Below are 16,476 nucleotides of genomic sequence, written 5' to 3'. Positions count from 1 at the left end.
AGAGGCAAGAGCCACATGAAAAAATGACGCTAGGACGACTGCCAAGTTCTTATGGGAGCAAGTGATCTCGGGCTTCGGCTACCGTATCGAACTGGTTAGCGACCAAGGCACACACTTCATCAACGAAGTGATAGCACATCTCTTATCTACCTTTCTCATAATCCATCGCATATCCTGACCATACTACCCTCAGGCTAATGGCCAGGCAGAATCAACTAACAAGATTCTTATCAACGTCCTGGTTAGCGACCAAGGCACACACTTCATCAACGAAGTGATAGCACATCTCATATCCACCTTTCTCATCATCCATCACAGATCCTCACCATACTATCCTCAGGCTAATGGCCAGGCAGAATCAACTAACAAGATTCTTATCAACGTCCTGACTAAAGTAGTCTTAGCCTCACGGAGCGACTGGGACAACAAGTTGATGGCAGCCTTGTGGGCCTACCGCATAGCTTATAAAACGGCAATTCTACTATTAGAATTCTTCGTTCTTGGCCTAAAACTTCAAGAACGATGGGAAGGGGAGGAGGCATGGACGCAACGCCTGGTTGAGCTGGAATGCCTATTAGAAACTCATCTTCTAGCCACCCACGCTCTTATCTATGAGAAAGCACAACGCAAGAGCGAGTTTGGCAAGCATATCAAGCAGCACAAGTTTGAACAGGGTGACTTAGTGCTCCTTTACTCAGTGAAAGGGTATAAGTAAAAAATGAAATTCAGAGGTCTCGGACCCTTCAAGGTTCGTGCAATCAGCCGAACCGGAAATGTCAAGCTTGAGACCCTAGACGGTGAAGGAATAGGCTTCTTCAATGGCAGTTGTGTCAAGAAGTACTTCCCTCCCACGTATCCTTTGCATGAGCCACCAATGTTAGGACCGTCGGTCAACGTACGAGTAGCTACAATCACTGAAATCAATGAAGATGATGAGGAAGCTGTAGAACCCGCTTATCTCCGTGTCACGGTCGCTGCCAAGCAAATATACACTTTTAATGCCTTGATCGACGAGGGAGCAGACTTCAATGCTTAACCCACAATCATTGGATCCAACTTGGCAAACCATTACTTCAACCCACAACTGCCAAGTTAAACCCATATGGAGTTCAATCATATGCACTTCTCGGTAAGTGCAGAGTCGCCATTTCCATCGAGTCTGAGACTATTCCAATGCTTTTTTACGTGTTGCCAAGTGCTACAGACGCAAGCACGGAGTCACTATTAGGGAAAACCTTAAAAAAGCAGACTCGCTGCAATGTTGATTATGAGTTGCAGCGCATCCACCTAGCAATAGGCAACGTGCGCATTGTCATAGCTTTCAGCAAGGGCTGCGCGACACCATTACCGTCCGCAAAGCCACCGATAGAAACATCCATAGGCAAGACTAAGGAGGGGATAGCACGGCTACCGCTCCCCGTCTTCCATAAATCGCAGCCCGCAGTGACCAAATCAACGGCCCAATAGCCTTGCCTCCAGTGGGCACCTAAACAACCGCGACAACCGCCTAGGAATAGACGCACCTATCCTCATAAGACCCAGCACTCTAAACCTAGGAGGCCAAGACGCAATCACAAGAAGAGCCGCGTGATCAAACAAAGATGGGTCCCTAAAGCCCTCTTCCATGCGCAAGGCTACTATAAGGGAAATACCTCACTGTGGATCTCTAAAGCCCCCATGGCCAAAGGCACTAGTCGTATGCCACCCCCAAGCTTGATCAGCCCACGTTCCTCAACACAGCAAAACCATAGGCCGCAGCGCTCTCCAGAGCCCCAACCATTCGACTATGCTTCAGCCCAAGAGAGTCGCAAAAATCTATCGACCCAAGCAAGAGCCACAGTTACAGGAGGCATCACCCGACCAAGTCAATCCGACTTGCCAAAGCAAAGCTGAATATAGCAGTCTATCTGTTAAGGCTGACCCTAATCCACCCATGTTCCAAGCAGCCCAATCGCAAGCTCAAGGAAACTTCCAAGCGCCCATCTTCGTTGTAAAAAATGCTTGTTTTGCCAAACCTCAATCACCTGTTGGCCTTACGCCCTCCTACGAAAGAAAATCCTTTTTGGCGCTAGCCGCTGACCTTGCAGAGGACACCGGGGATGACATAGTGGAATGCATTAAATGACTCGATGCCACCTTCGTATTGCTAGCCCTTAACTACGACCGCTTGGACTTGGGTCTATTGGAAGAACCCTTTGCAATGGAAGTGCGCAATATGCCTTGCTCTTGGGAGACTTATGAATTCGCATTTGCAAAAGCTTCTCGCTCTGCTTGTTGAGTTGCTCAGTAGCGAGATATCCAAAGAGCAAGCCATTAAACAACGTCTCATCACATCATACGATCCACAGAAGACTTCTGCTATCACTGACCAAGAGATTGCATGGTTATCCCACCTTGTTGACACTGGATCACCTTTCTTGAGGCAATGGTACGCCCTTAGGTTGCAATGGGAAGTTGACGGATGTCGCATAATGACCAATGCCAAGCCATCAAAACGGTAGAGTATGATCCCACTTACGTCGCGCCTACCTCTTATAGAGTGTTAACCACTCTTCGAAGCCGACCCATGGACAAGCATATCAAGGGGCATCCCTACCTTGACCACCTCTTAACAGAGGAAGAGCTCCACATCACAAGTCGGGTTGACTCTGGTGACTTCCTCACAGATGTCCTCACATACATCACACACGTAGGAATTCGACCCTTTGATCTGGACCGCGCAACTCAACTGGAATATAATTCAAATTTCTACACTTGGATCATTCACAAGTAACTCCTACCCCAACATGCCGAAAGACCCTAACCTTTTGACCCCTAATCCTAGGAAGGATTCTTTTCAAGTTGGAAGGGGAGGGGGTATAGTGAAGGTGAAAGGAATCAGATGGGACTCACAAATGACCGCATAAGCATCCAGGACATCCCTGACACAGAAGCTAGGTTGCAGGCCAAGTTGGTACATGTGCTCTTCTCCAGCCAGCGTTACAATTCCTTGATGCATCGAATTAGCGTACCAGTGCTGGAGAATGTAGCAGCCCGTACCATAGACGAAGTAGATTGGAATGGGCACGTGCAGAAAACGATTGATCAAGTGGCCAAAGCGCTAGCCCTAGGAAGTGATATTCCAACAGGTGGAGAATCTGTGGCTTCTAAAGTTACTAAAAGAAAGAAAGCCTCCTCCAAATCCTCCTTCATCGGGTATGGAGGAGTCTTGACTGCACTCATCCAGGAGGCAGTGAAGGAAGCACAGGAGGCGGAAGAGGGAGAAGGAGAAACGCCAAAGAGGTCGCCTCCTCACTAGGGCAAAGATAGGTCCACCGACAGAACTGAAATAGAAGAAAAAGGGGAGGGATAGAGTAGCAAAAAGACAATCAGGAAAACCAAGAAAAAGACGACGCAGAGGAAGAAGAAGGACGACGAGGGCAGAAAGAAGGAGAGAGAAGACTTGGAAAGGGCAAAGAAAGGGTCCCTAAAAGAAGCAAAGGAGAGAGAGAGAACAAAGAGATGGGAGGAGGAGAAGGAAAAAGAGGAATTATAGAAAGTGAAGGAGGTGTCGAAATAAGAAGCAGAAGAGAAGAAAAGGAGGGAAAAAGAACAAAAAGGAAAAAAGAAGAAAGAGCAGAGAAAAGCGGAGGAGGAAAGGAAGAGAAAAGCGGATGAGGAAGAGGAAGAGCTACGAAGGAAGGAGGAAGAGGACCTGGCGGAAGCCACCCACCGGTCCATTGAACAACAGAGCCGAGCAGATGAACTGAGGAGCCTGCACCTGCGTAGAGAAGAGGGGCTAGGGTCTAGCACACAAGTGCCAGAGTTTGTGCCATCTCTAGTCCCTGAGGGCAAGGGCAAGGCCCCGATCCATCCGATTCCTACCCTCCTGGTACGCTCCGCTGAACCCACCACCATTACCCCCAGCATCCCGACCAGTGCAGACGTGTCAAACTTCGTGGCGTGGATGCAATATTTCATCAACAAAGAGATGGGCCAGGGACAGAGCACAGAAACCACGGCCACAGGACAGAAGAAGCCAGCTACAGATGCGGAGTCCAAGCAAGAGCCCAAAAAGCAGAAAGTCGAAGCCTCAACCTTGATCATCCACAAAACGTTGACACCATCAGCTAATAACGATAAATACGTCACCGAGCTGCTCTCCCAATTGGAGAAAGCTAAGGAGGAACGCAAGATAGCCATGGCTGAGTTGACAATCGAGAAGGAATTAGTGGCCGCCTTCCAGCTGGATAAAACAAGAATGATAGCCTTGCAGTAGAGGAAGATTGCAGATCTCAGACAAGAAATGAAGGCTAAGGATGAGAGGGAGGAGCACTGGAGGCAGCAGCTCGAAAACGAGACACAGGAGCTAGTAAACATGCAAAGAGAGCACAAGCTCCTAATAGTACAGTACTAGGAGCTTGCTGTGAAATCTTCTCAGATTGATGTACTTGTGGCTGAGCTGAATGCGAGGGATGAAGAAAGAAGACAAGGCAGGGAGGAACAGCAGGAGGAAATCGAGCGCCTGATAGACCAGCTAACCTCAGAAAAAGAAGAGCAAGAGAGGCTAGTCAGGGAATTGGAAGACTATGAGTAGAAACTCATGATGCTAACCCTAAAGCAAGGAGAGAGCTTGGAAGTAATGAACAAAAGAGTAGAGGAGTGGGCTGCGCATAATGAAAAGAGGGTGAAGACACTGGCGCGGTGCCTTGCTATGGCAGAGAAGGAGAAAATCATCGTAGAGAGCAAGGCAAAAGCAGCCCAAGTGGCCTTCAACACTCAACATAAAGCCTTATTTAACACCATCCTGGACACCACCCACACAGCGCAAGGAAAGTCATTGGAGGTGACATAGAGAAAGCTCGGCATGGCGCAGAGATCCCTACATGCTGGATTGCAGATGCTACCCTTACCTGCGGAGGTTAGGCTGAGCAACAAAAATACCTATTGCTGGCCGGCCTAACCCCCCAGGAGATCGATACCCTCCGATTCGAGGAAGAAGCAGCACACACAGAACGACAGGGGGAGGAAGCAGAACTGAAAATCGATATGAATTGATTCAGGGAGGATGTAGTCCCCCAACCCCCCTTATCGTAGTCTCAAGAACCACCACAAGAAGACCCATCTACGGAAAGAAAAGCCGCCTCTAAGGAAAGATGCAAAAAGCTGGTGGAGGAAGCCAGGAAAGAGCTGAGAGCCAGGCTAGCTGTGCTACCATCCGCACCTCTCTCACCATGCCCTGATGATCTTCCCGCAAGATTCCACGCAGAACTGGTGCTGTGGGAAATACAGGAACTAGGAAAGGATCCATTCCCCTTTAGTTTCCTCCTACCCAACAGTTTGCGGAGGGTTGGCCTGCCGCTCAAGGTGATGGATGAGGTAATCACGGTCGGTGGCCGGTTGGGGCAAAAATGGCTAGAAAAGTGAGAAAATACCCCGACCTCTTGGCGCACAGAAGCGGCCGACTACTGGAAAAATAAAGTTTTTGAAGTCCCACACACTGTACAGGGCTACAAAAGCCCACCCCTATGGAGGAGGCGAGTATGCGACATCAGCATGCTTGCCTCGCAGAACTGGTGCTGTGGGAAATACAGGAACTAGGAAAGGATCCATTCCCCTTTAGTTTCCTCCTACCCAACAGTTTGCGGAGGGTTGGCCTGCCGCTCAAGGTGATGGATGAGGTAATCACGGTCGGTGGCCGGTTGGGGCAAAAATGGCTAGAAAAGTGAGAAAATACCCCGACCTCTTGGCGCACAGAAGCGGCCGACTACTGGAAAAATAAAGTTTTTGAAGTCCCACACACTGTACAGGGCTACAAAAGCCCACCCCTATGGAGGAGGCGAGTATGCGACATCAACATGCTTGCCTGGATGGCGTTTTGTAACACCCTGTCATTTGAGCGGAACAACCCTACCTACATGGCGTACCCTCGAAGGATAGGGGTAGATTTTGATGCCACCCTCCACGGGCGGTACAACTTTCCTATTATTTATAATTCAACTATAGTTTCCTTCGAGCATGCCCTTCTTTTTACTGCCGCCGAAAGCCTAGATGAGTCTATGACGCGCTTTCTTGCAGATTTTTCCTCATGTCCTGACCCCGCTTTTGTAACAAGTTGTAATTACCTTAGGTTACATAGGCTACTTCTTAAGCAGGACCCGACTCCACAAGAGCGCGGTATACCTCCCTTATTCTTTGATCCTAATGCTATAGACAACTGCGCCATGGCTCGTCTTATGATGAGGGCTAGTCTCCTTCCCTCTTTTTGCCTAGCCCTCCTAGAAGATAAAAACGACAGCCAATTCACTAGGTGCAATCACCCTTTCCTCTCCACCACTTCGACGCTTCATGTCCGCATGAATCTGAAAGATTACATGCAAAGTCGCCAATTTTTGAGTAAATCTATCCGACCCCCTTCCCTTCCTCATTCCGATGAAGACAATTAGGCCTATTTATCATTTCCAAAAAAAAAGAAAAAAGAAAAAAAGAAAAGAAAAGAGAAATGCACCACAATCACTGCACCTAGGGTTTTCCCTAGCCCCCTTTCCACTTTCAGACCTGTCACCCTAAGACTTGCACCGCACCTGCAAGGATGCACAAACCGGGTCCTCAAGTGTGGGACATTACCAAGGGCTTGCCCAAGGTCTGCCCAAGGTTCGACCCATCTCCCAATTCTACTGCCATGGGCACCACACACTACACGGAGAGACAGACACACCCCTTAGGGAGTGCACAACTTTTCTTGTAGGTTATGTTTGAGTTTCAACAAATGGCTACTCCGCTGAAGAGGATCACCCACGTCATCCTTTAATGACCAAAACTTCCTTCCATGTGCCGGCATCCAGCCATCTACTTGCTGATGGCTACCATAATTGAACCAAGTCAAGAGAGATTTGCCATTGGCATAGATCTTGGAACCTCATCTTCCAAAGATGCATGCCCAATGCCTCAAGATCTACAAATCGCTTATTGATTCCACCAGCCTGAAGAATTTCAATGCAGGGTTGAAGATCTTCAATGATTGTACTGAAGATCTTCAACTCAAAGACAAAGACCTTCAAATCAACGACACAAATTTTCAATACGCAGACAAACTATATCTTTGTCAAGACAGAGTTCGGGGGGGGGCTTCTCCAGAATAAATCCCTCCAATACCATCCTCCTAATGGATTGCTTATTGCTTCAAGCGTTTCTAATGCTCAAGGGACGACCGACTACATAACGAACGCCACAACTGTGTGAAAGATGCCGAGCATCTTCATGGAGCCTAAAGCATGCCGGAACCCCTCCTGGTCATCGTCACTAAACTCCATCAACTCTCATTCACACAACCACCTTGGAAGAAGGTGTCATCCCCCCACCAGTTCCACCTCACAGCAACCCTAACTAGCCACTACTTCCCAACGCAGTGCCATGGGACTAGCACTTGGCTAGGAGAGGGGTAATGTTACCGTGTTTCTCGCCTGTTTCCCCCAACACAGAGGAGCAGAAAATAGATAAAAGAAAATAGCCAGAAAGGCGCATTGACCGGTAACCAGACCCTGAAAAATTTAAATGTACGACCCTCAAAAAGTCTCAGTGTCACCCTAAGGCGACGAAAGAGTAGAAGATGCACCATCAAATATGAAAGCGCTCCAGAATCCTTGTAAAAGAGCGCCAGGATCGCTCCTGTGCAAATTGTATGCATTAGTTGGGAATAGGATGAAATTACAGTGGTGGAAAAGAAGGGCCTAGGCTACAGCCGGCCATGTAAACAAGGGAATAACCACCCAAAAGGGATTTAGGGTTTTGTATATAAAGTTGAAAAGTGAATAATAAGCTCATTCTTTGGTGTGTGGCAAAAAAGAGTCTTCTTTTTCCTCTCTTCTTCTCTCCTTCTTGCTTCTATGTGCTCTTGAGAGAGGGAGTGTGAGAGTGTGAAGGAGTGAGTGTGTGTGGAAGTGAGGAATCAAGAGGGTGAAGCTCTTCACCATCTCCTCTTCTCTTCTTCTCTTCTCTTTTCTTGCGCGCGCGGCTATGGAGGATGGATCTTGGAGATGGAGGAGGCTTGAGGATGCTTGAGCTAGCATCAAGAATCGTGGAGCTACCGGAGTGCAAGAGAGAGGAGGGTACTCGATCAAGTATCAAGGTAAGGTCACTACACTCGTAGGATCGAAGGCGTGTCAGCTAGGTGAGAGATAGCCATTAGAGCTCGCTTGGAATGCTTGAAACAATAAGTGGTCCGTGGGTCTTGGTGGTTGAGCAAAAGCTCCCAGAGCGGATCCTTACACAAGCTATCTTGCAAGAGGATGAATACTTTAGTATGCTTCTTAATATTGTTTACCATGGTGTCTTTTAACTCTTTGACAAATTAGGCATTCAGATACAAAATTAGATACATCAATGTCCATGTGTGGCTGATAAAAATCTTCAATTAGTGTACGCAAAGTAGATATAATTCCTCTATGACCTTGGTATGGGGAACAATGAATTTCATGCAAAACAATTGATCGAAATGGAACAGTTAAACATAATCCTTTTTCATAAAACATAAATCCATTAGTGTAAGACAATGAATCAATAAGAATCCAATTATTTGCAACTAGTTTATTCCAATCAGCATAAAAAGTAGGATCTTGGTGATAATCTTTCATTGGGATAAGAGAATCAAATGATATCACCAAAATATTGTGAATTGTGGGTCTTCTACTCAAAGTATCAGCAACAACATTCTCTTTTTTAAGTTGATATTGTATAAGGGAATGAAAACTTTGAATAAAAGAAGCCCATTTAATGGCCGGTCAGATATTTGTGGTTGACTAATGTAACGTGTCCGCTAATATCATCCAGGACACATCTTAGCAATCCATCGGAAAGAATGTCTAGAAAGCTCTGCCTGGCACTCCCATGGAATGTTACGGGGTTTGCGATCTAGGGCTTTTCATGTCTGCCATGCAGTGGAAGTATTCCGGCCGTTTCCACTTAGGATCGACCTGAATTAGGGTTTTCCCGTTTGGTCATTTCCTAACAGAAACTAGCGTCGAACCCAAGCGAACTACTTTACGTAGAAACGCCAGGTCCAAAGCGGATTCACGCTACACTTGGTTCAAGGAGAATGGGAAGCGAGAGGGATGCAAAGCTCAACCTGTCTGCCATAAGGCATAGTCCCATTCCGTTCCCCTAAAACAACGTAAATCCGGTTAAATCATAACTCTAGGTCAACGTTTTTGTTATTCGTGTCCTTTGACAATCATTCCGCTGTTCCTCGTGATTTGAGAAAAGTTTTCGGCCAACCGGGACCACCCATCCGTAGGACGGACCTATGGCCCATCCTACGCACTTTCCTTGAGTTGTTTTAGTTATTTAATTATCTAACACATTAGTTGGACATGTAACAACCAGCTTCTTTAATTAACCCATTAGGCATTGGCTCCTTCACGTAATCTTATCACTTCACATAGAAAAACAATATCAGACAAGTTCCTTATTAACAGGTCATCATATTTATCTTTGAAATACAAAGAGTCCAACCTGTAGGCTTATCCACAATCCGCCCGAAGGTTATCGAGTAATCCACAGGGATTATTAATCCAAGTTTCCGTCCGTAGACTAGTATGTGGGTCTCGAGATCATATCCCGAGTCACGTTAGCCTCTTGTGCAGGACCCGGAAGGCAAGGGATTTACGGCCAGAGCCCCCCCGGCACCCAAGCGTCCTCCTGCTCCAAGTAGCGCTCAACAGAGAGACCTCTCGTGGCGAGTTAGGTCCTCGTTCTCAGCGCGGTCAACAACCCCCTTGGTTAGGGTCAGACAGGTAGTCCGGGGTAATTGAAGCTACCTCTTCCTTCAGGACTTTAACCTGAAGTATAGATATCCATTTTATATTTTAACTCATTGATCAAACAAAGCCAAACAGTGCTCTAAAATCTAAAGCAAGCACAAACATTTCCATTGATCGTTTTTGTTATTGGTAAACTACTAAGGAATGAATCCTTCCTTTCGAATGCGTCCAGCACTCGATCCAAGATGACTTGCAACTTGGCAAGATCCCCTATATCCTGGGTTAGGGCGTACCCTATTAACCCAACTTGGACAAACCTTGACTTCATTACTTTAGTATCATTCTTGGATGCAATCCCAAGGCATGGATGCAATCCCAAGGTATGCAATCCCAAGAAATTACAATCTATACTGCAAATCACAACTAATATACTTGTTCTTCTCCCAGTATAAGGTCCATAGTGCAGCATGGTCACGTGGACGACATTTCAGAGTAGAGCGCATCGACAAGTTACGCTCGACAATGGACTGTGGAGTGATGGCAATGTTTAAGCAGGAAAGCCGACAACGTGCCATAGTTCCAAACCGTGTAGTTGCAAAGATGGAGTATTTTGGATGTTTACAGAGTATCCTTGCAGTGGACTATCGAAGTTTCTCCGTTACCATATTTGATGTGCAATGGTTCAAGGTTGCTCTCGAAGGAGCAGGTGAACCTGTTCGGCAAGGACCGAGTGGCTTTGTTGAGATTGACTCAATGAAGAAGTGGACTGATTTGAGTGATACATTTGTTTTGCCAAATCACTGTGAGCAGGTAAGCATCCCTAATACTTGATGCGCTTTAGCAATCTCAAAGTGGACTTTATACTAATCGTAATATGAATCAGGTCATTTTTTTTCCTAATCCGCAACAACCTCAACGGTGGTATGTCATTCCCATGACATCTAGGAGTATCCCAGTGTTTGCTAGAACCCCCGTACCGATCGTAGAAGAGACACCCTTAATAGCAGCAATGACAGAAGGTATACAAGAAACTAGGATGAACTGCCTGGAGGACCAATACATCTCACCTATGGAGATAGAGGATGGGTTTTTTGAAAATGAACCAGAGTCCTCATTTTGTGGAGAATTTTGTATAGATCTTCCGGTGTATATTGAGCTATGTCAAGATGAGATTGTGGAACCTAAACAAAAGTGAATCGATAAAAATGTTCCTCCCACTACATCATGTCCACTTTTTGCAAATCGGTTAGGAGAGATTGTATGTTTTTGGAGTATTGTATTTTATATTATCTAAATTTTTTATTATTTTAAAATGAAGTCTTGCAAATGAAGTCTTAGTTTTATTATGTCTTGCAATTCATTATCAAATTCACTTATTTTTCCTTGTATGTGCAGGTTTAGGATTTGGGCACAGATGGCAGCATGAGCCGGGATTTTACAGATGATGACATCAACGCGATGCTAGCGCGTTTCTCATTGGAGTAGCTAGCACGCATCGATCTCCAGTAGACATAGTCGCAGGTCTCGCTTTGCTTCAGAGTCACGTGGTCGAGGAGGAGGTAGCTCCTGTTGTGGGTACGCGGATGCAGTCTCTCCCACTCGCACTGCCACCAGGGAGTGGACACCGTCTTTCACTGGCGGGGAGACGTCTACTGCTCCCACTCCTTCACGCACCCCACCGATCACTCCGAGGGCTGACAAGAAGTACACAAAACCCACTTCTCCAGGTATGTATTTTCGCATGAAGATTTTCGTAGTAGCACTAATCAATTCAAATTGTGTTTGACACATTTGTATTAATGTCCTGAAAGTACCCGTTTGCCAAATCTTGTAGGTTACTCGTATCTCATAGATAAGGCCTCTGGCCATTTATACATGAATGATGATGGAAAAGCTGTCATCTCTAGGATGCATGACTTGTGCCAACAAGTATTTCGGCACAACATTACAGATAAATGAAAGGAGATCCCAGATGCCAGAAAGGAGTACATAATCGATACATTGTATGAAGAGTTCCCTCAGCCCTCTAGCAATGATAGATTTTCGAGAGGGTGGATGATGACGGGTATGCGTGACTATCAGTCGCATAGGCGGTCTGATGCATGCGAAGCAGTCAAGCAGGGAAAATCGAAGCCGGAGTGGCTGGATACAGAGGACTGGAGTAATCTCCAAGATGAGGCGACATCCACTCCAAACAAGTGAAAGCAGCAGAAGGACGCAACAAAGGCGCGCTTGGACACAGGATTGGTGCATCACCTTGGTAGCGGCGGCCACGCAACATTCGTGGCAGATTTTGTAAGTACTAATAGGGTAGAGTACTCTAATTTAATGACATCCATGTTGATGTATGTATTTCGAACATGAATCTCAAGTACGTTGTTTTTCAATGTTTGTGTGCCACAGTAAGGTTTTATGAATCGCGATTGACTGCACTGGAGGTGACATACGGGGAGAAGCATGGTTTGAGTGCCCTGATCGAGAAACTAAATGCTCGCGGAGGATCGGTAAGTAGTAATAAATATCATTCCTAATTTGAGAAATCTGTCATTATATGTTAGTTTGTATTTGGTACTCACAATTATATATGCATTTGTTGTTGCAGACTCCCTTCGATATGTCTAGGTTCAGGATTTGGGCACGGATGGCAGGATGAGTCGGAATTTTACAGATGACGACGTCGACGCGATGCTAGCGCGTTTCTCACTGGAGCAGCTAGCACGGTTCAGAGATAGAGTGGAGGCATAGCTTTTCCGTTCCACCTCACCACGATCGGTAGACTCTAGACAGTCCGATGCATGGGTCTCCAGTAGACGCAGTCGCAGGTTTCGCTTTGCTTCAGAGTCATGTGGTCAAGGAGAAGGTAGCTCCTGTTGTGGGTACGCGGATGCAGTCTCTCCCACTCGCACTGCCACCAGGGAGTGGACACCGTCTTTCACTGGCGGGGAGACGTCTACTGCTCCCACTCCTTCACGCACCCCACCGATCACTCCGAGGGCTGACAAGAAGTACACAAAACCCACTCCTCCAGGTATGTATTTTCGCATGAAGATTTTCGTAGTAGCACTAATCAATTCAAATTGTGTTTGACACATTTGTATTAATGTCCTGAAAGTACCCGTTTGCCAAATCTTGTAGGTTACTCGTATCTCATAGATAAGGCCTCTGGCCATTTATACATGAATGATGATGGAAAAGCTGTCATCTCTAGGATGCATGACTTGTGCCAACAAGTATTTCGGCACAACATTACAGACAAGTGGAAGGAAATCCCAGATGCCAGCAAGGAGTACATAACCGATACATTGTATCGAGAGTTCCCTCAGCCCTCTAGCAATGATAGATTTTTGAGAGGGTGGATGATGACTTGTATGCATGACTATCAGTCGCATAGGCAGTCTGATGCACGCGAAGCAGTCAAGCAAGGAAAATCAAAGCCGGAGTGGCTGGATACAGAGGACTAGAGTAATCTCCAGGATGAGGCGATATCCACTCCAAACAAGTGGAAGCAGCAGAAGGACGCAGCAAAGGAGGGCTTGGACGCAGGATCGGTGCATCACCTTGGTAGCGGCGGCCACGCAACATTCGTGGCAGATTTTGTAAGTATTAATAGGTTAGAGTATTCTACTTTAATGACATCCATGTTGATGTATGTATTTCGAACATGAATCTCAAGTACGTTGTTTTTCAATGTTTGTGTGCCACAGCAAGGTTTTACGAATGGCGACCCGACTGCACTGGAGGTGACATACGAGAAGAAGCATGGTTTGAGTGTCCCGATCGAGAAAATCTATGCTTGCAGAGGACCGATATCATTCCTAATTTGAGAAATCTGTCATTATATGTCAGTTTGTATTTGGTACTCACAATTATATATGCATTTGCTGTTGCAGACTCCCTTCGATATGCCACTACAGCGAGAGGAGTTTTCTGATGTGGATGAGTCGTAGAGAGCAGATTAGGCTACATAGGATTACTCCCCATCTTGTATTATGTATGGCATTATGGCCTCTATCCTCCATATGTAATAGAAAAGTATATATGATTCGGACTTCTATGTTGCCCCAATGACTCCATATTTGCTTTTTCGTAGTAGCACTTCTCAATTTAAGTTTTGTTCTTTTCTTTATCAATGCAGTACACATTTTTGTTAATTAATGTCATGAAAGTACTTGTTTGCAAAGTCTTGTAATTATTTGGGATTGATTGTCTAACTTCTTTGACAGCAGGAAATGTCCCTTAGCCCTATGTGGCTCTAACTATGGCAAGGCTACATCTGCAGCTCTGCCACAAAAAAAAATTATTCTCTGCAACCGTCGGTATCAGTGTCGGAAAATTATTCTGCAATCATCAGTATTAGTGTCAGAAATTGTCTGTAACCGTCGGTATTAGCATCGGTATCTGCATCACTAAATAGCGATGCAAATAGCGACGATTTTCTAGCGATGCTAATACCGACGCTAATATCAACGACGGGGATATTTTTTATATTTCATAATGCTCTCCCAAGATGAATCCTCCTATGTCAACTCCCATCTAAATGAGAACTATATTCCTCTTGAATAACATATGAGACTATGTTGAAGCTCTCAAATCCAATTACGTATTGTTCATAATGTTGCTCAATAGCCTTGCATATACTGAACATGCTACTATATCACCCTCTAATGTAGGCTACGATGTCTTCTATAGCTTGTATTTTTTTTCCTTTTGTCCTCATTTTTTCCTTATCTCTAATAACAGTTGTATAATCCTCTCCCTTGCTTATACATATTGAAGCCTTACTTTATCTTCCAATGAATATACCAAAGTGCTAAATGTACCATTCAAAAAACTAGGCGATCTTCCACCTCAAAACCTCCCCTTCTAGAGAAGCAAGACATATTTCTTCAAGTCCCTTTCCCCTTCTCTATTTCTTCTCTTTGACTTGGTGTAAATGAAGTCTAAAATAGCTATAGCAATACTACCCTCTTCTCTTTTCAGAACCAGTTCTAACTTCTGAATTTTCAAAAAGACTCATAAAACACAATATTCAATATGTACTTCTATATAATTTCTATTTTGAATCTTCTTTGAAAAGGACCCGTGAAAACACAATCTATACTTTTGTATAATTTCTTTTTTCTTCCCAATCATGCTTACTAAAAAAAATGTCCTCTTGTACGTACTCTACACTTGTATAGAGTTTCTTGTTTTCAATTCCAATCAAGCTTGCCAAAGAACATATCCTCTTGTTTTTTCTCATTCCAAACTTAGACTCCTATTTTCTATTAACAATCATCTCATGTTCAATAGGAAGTGATGACCCTTTCACTCTTTCTCATCTTTCTTACTTTATTTTTGTATTTTTCTCCATAATGCTTTACATTTTCTTCTTTTCTTTTTGTCTTTGTTGGTAAGGCATCCAGAACAATACAAGCATATACTAGACAAAAAGCATAGGTATACACATAAGACACAAAGATACAAATCTCTCTTTATCATGCACACATATGAAAGGATTATTCAAGAAACATAAGGAGAACAATAGACATAGTGAACCTCATCAAAACATTCATAATTATGCATATCATATATTACACTCTAGTACATGGACATGCACATGTATACATGCACGAGTGCACGTGTCTATGCACGCACGCACACATTAATGCATCCACTCATAAAAACTAGGAAATGGTATATACATGTTCATCACTCTTTTCTCACCAGTATTGAATGAAATATAGCCTACACTAACTACACAACCCTTTTGAAATCCCTTAAGGCATGATGAAAGAAATGAAGCTAATTTCTCACACTAGGACCCTTTATCTAGGCTCTTACACATCCCTTGTGCAGCGGTAAGAATATCATGCTTATGCTCTTGATGAAAATATACCCAAGCACATGTGCATCTAATAGTAGATGCAATTAAGATCATGACATGCATGTCATGGTCCCAATGCACAAAAAAGAGAAATTAATGCATTGAAATGTTATTTGCATACTCTATTTTGACATTTCCATGCACCATGCAAATGCTAACATAGATTATTGGATTGAATTATGCCTTTTGATTGTCAAGACTTCATCCCTCAACTAGAAGGTTTAGCTTCACTCTCATACATGCTCCTAACACTCTTGATGAAAAGTATGATCATCAAAAATATTGATTTAAGCTAAAGTAGTTGGGGTAAAAAAGAAGGGACCCCCATGATTTTTATTTTGTAGGTAGGTGGACAAATGTTTGGCTAATTAATGGTAAAGAAGTTAGAAAATTGGGCAATTATTATGTGAAAATCCTAATTTAAAGCTATTTTTGGGTGAATTGTAGGCCAAAATAAGTAATCTTTTGTATATATGGGCTTATTTTTTGTTAAAACTCTAGCTCAATAACCAAAAAAACCTCCAAAAAATAGCATTTTGTGCTAAAATTGGTCCCTAACTTTTATCTTGGAAGTAGTCCTTCATGGTCCATGTCTAACCCTTTCCCCTTCCACATTGTATCCAAGGTTCTCAATTAGCATAAGAATTTTCCAACATATTGTGTAAGAGGTGTGTGTTCAATGAGGGTGCAAACTCTCATGCATGTCCAACAAAGTTTGTTGAGGATAGACTAAATGGGCCTCATCCCATGTGGTGCAAGAAAATGGTATAATTCAATGCATTAACCTAGATCCTTGTTTCCAATTTGTGGAAAAGCTAGGGCTTGGAAATATTATCTCTTCTTCGTGTTGTTTTCCTCTTTTTCAGACCAAAT

Source organism: Lygodium microphyllum, chromosome 20 (assembly GCF_053477565.2).
Source record: "Lygodium microphyllum isolate KBCC chromosome 20, Lygodium_microphyllum_v1.1.10, whole genome shotgun sequence".
NCBI lineage: Eukaryota > Viridiplantae > Streptophyta > Polypodiopsida > Schizaeales > Lygodiaceae > Lygodium > Lygodium microphyllum.
The sequence above is the reverse complement of the archived record's forward strand: the minus strand, read 5'-3'. Positions refer to the sequence as shown.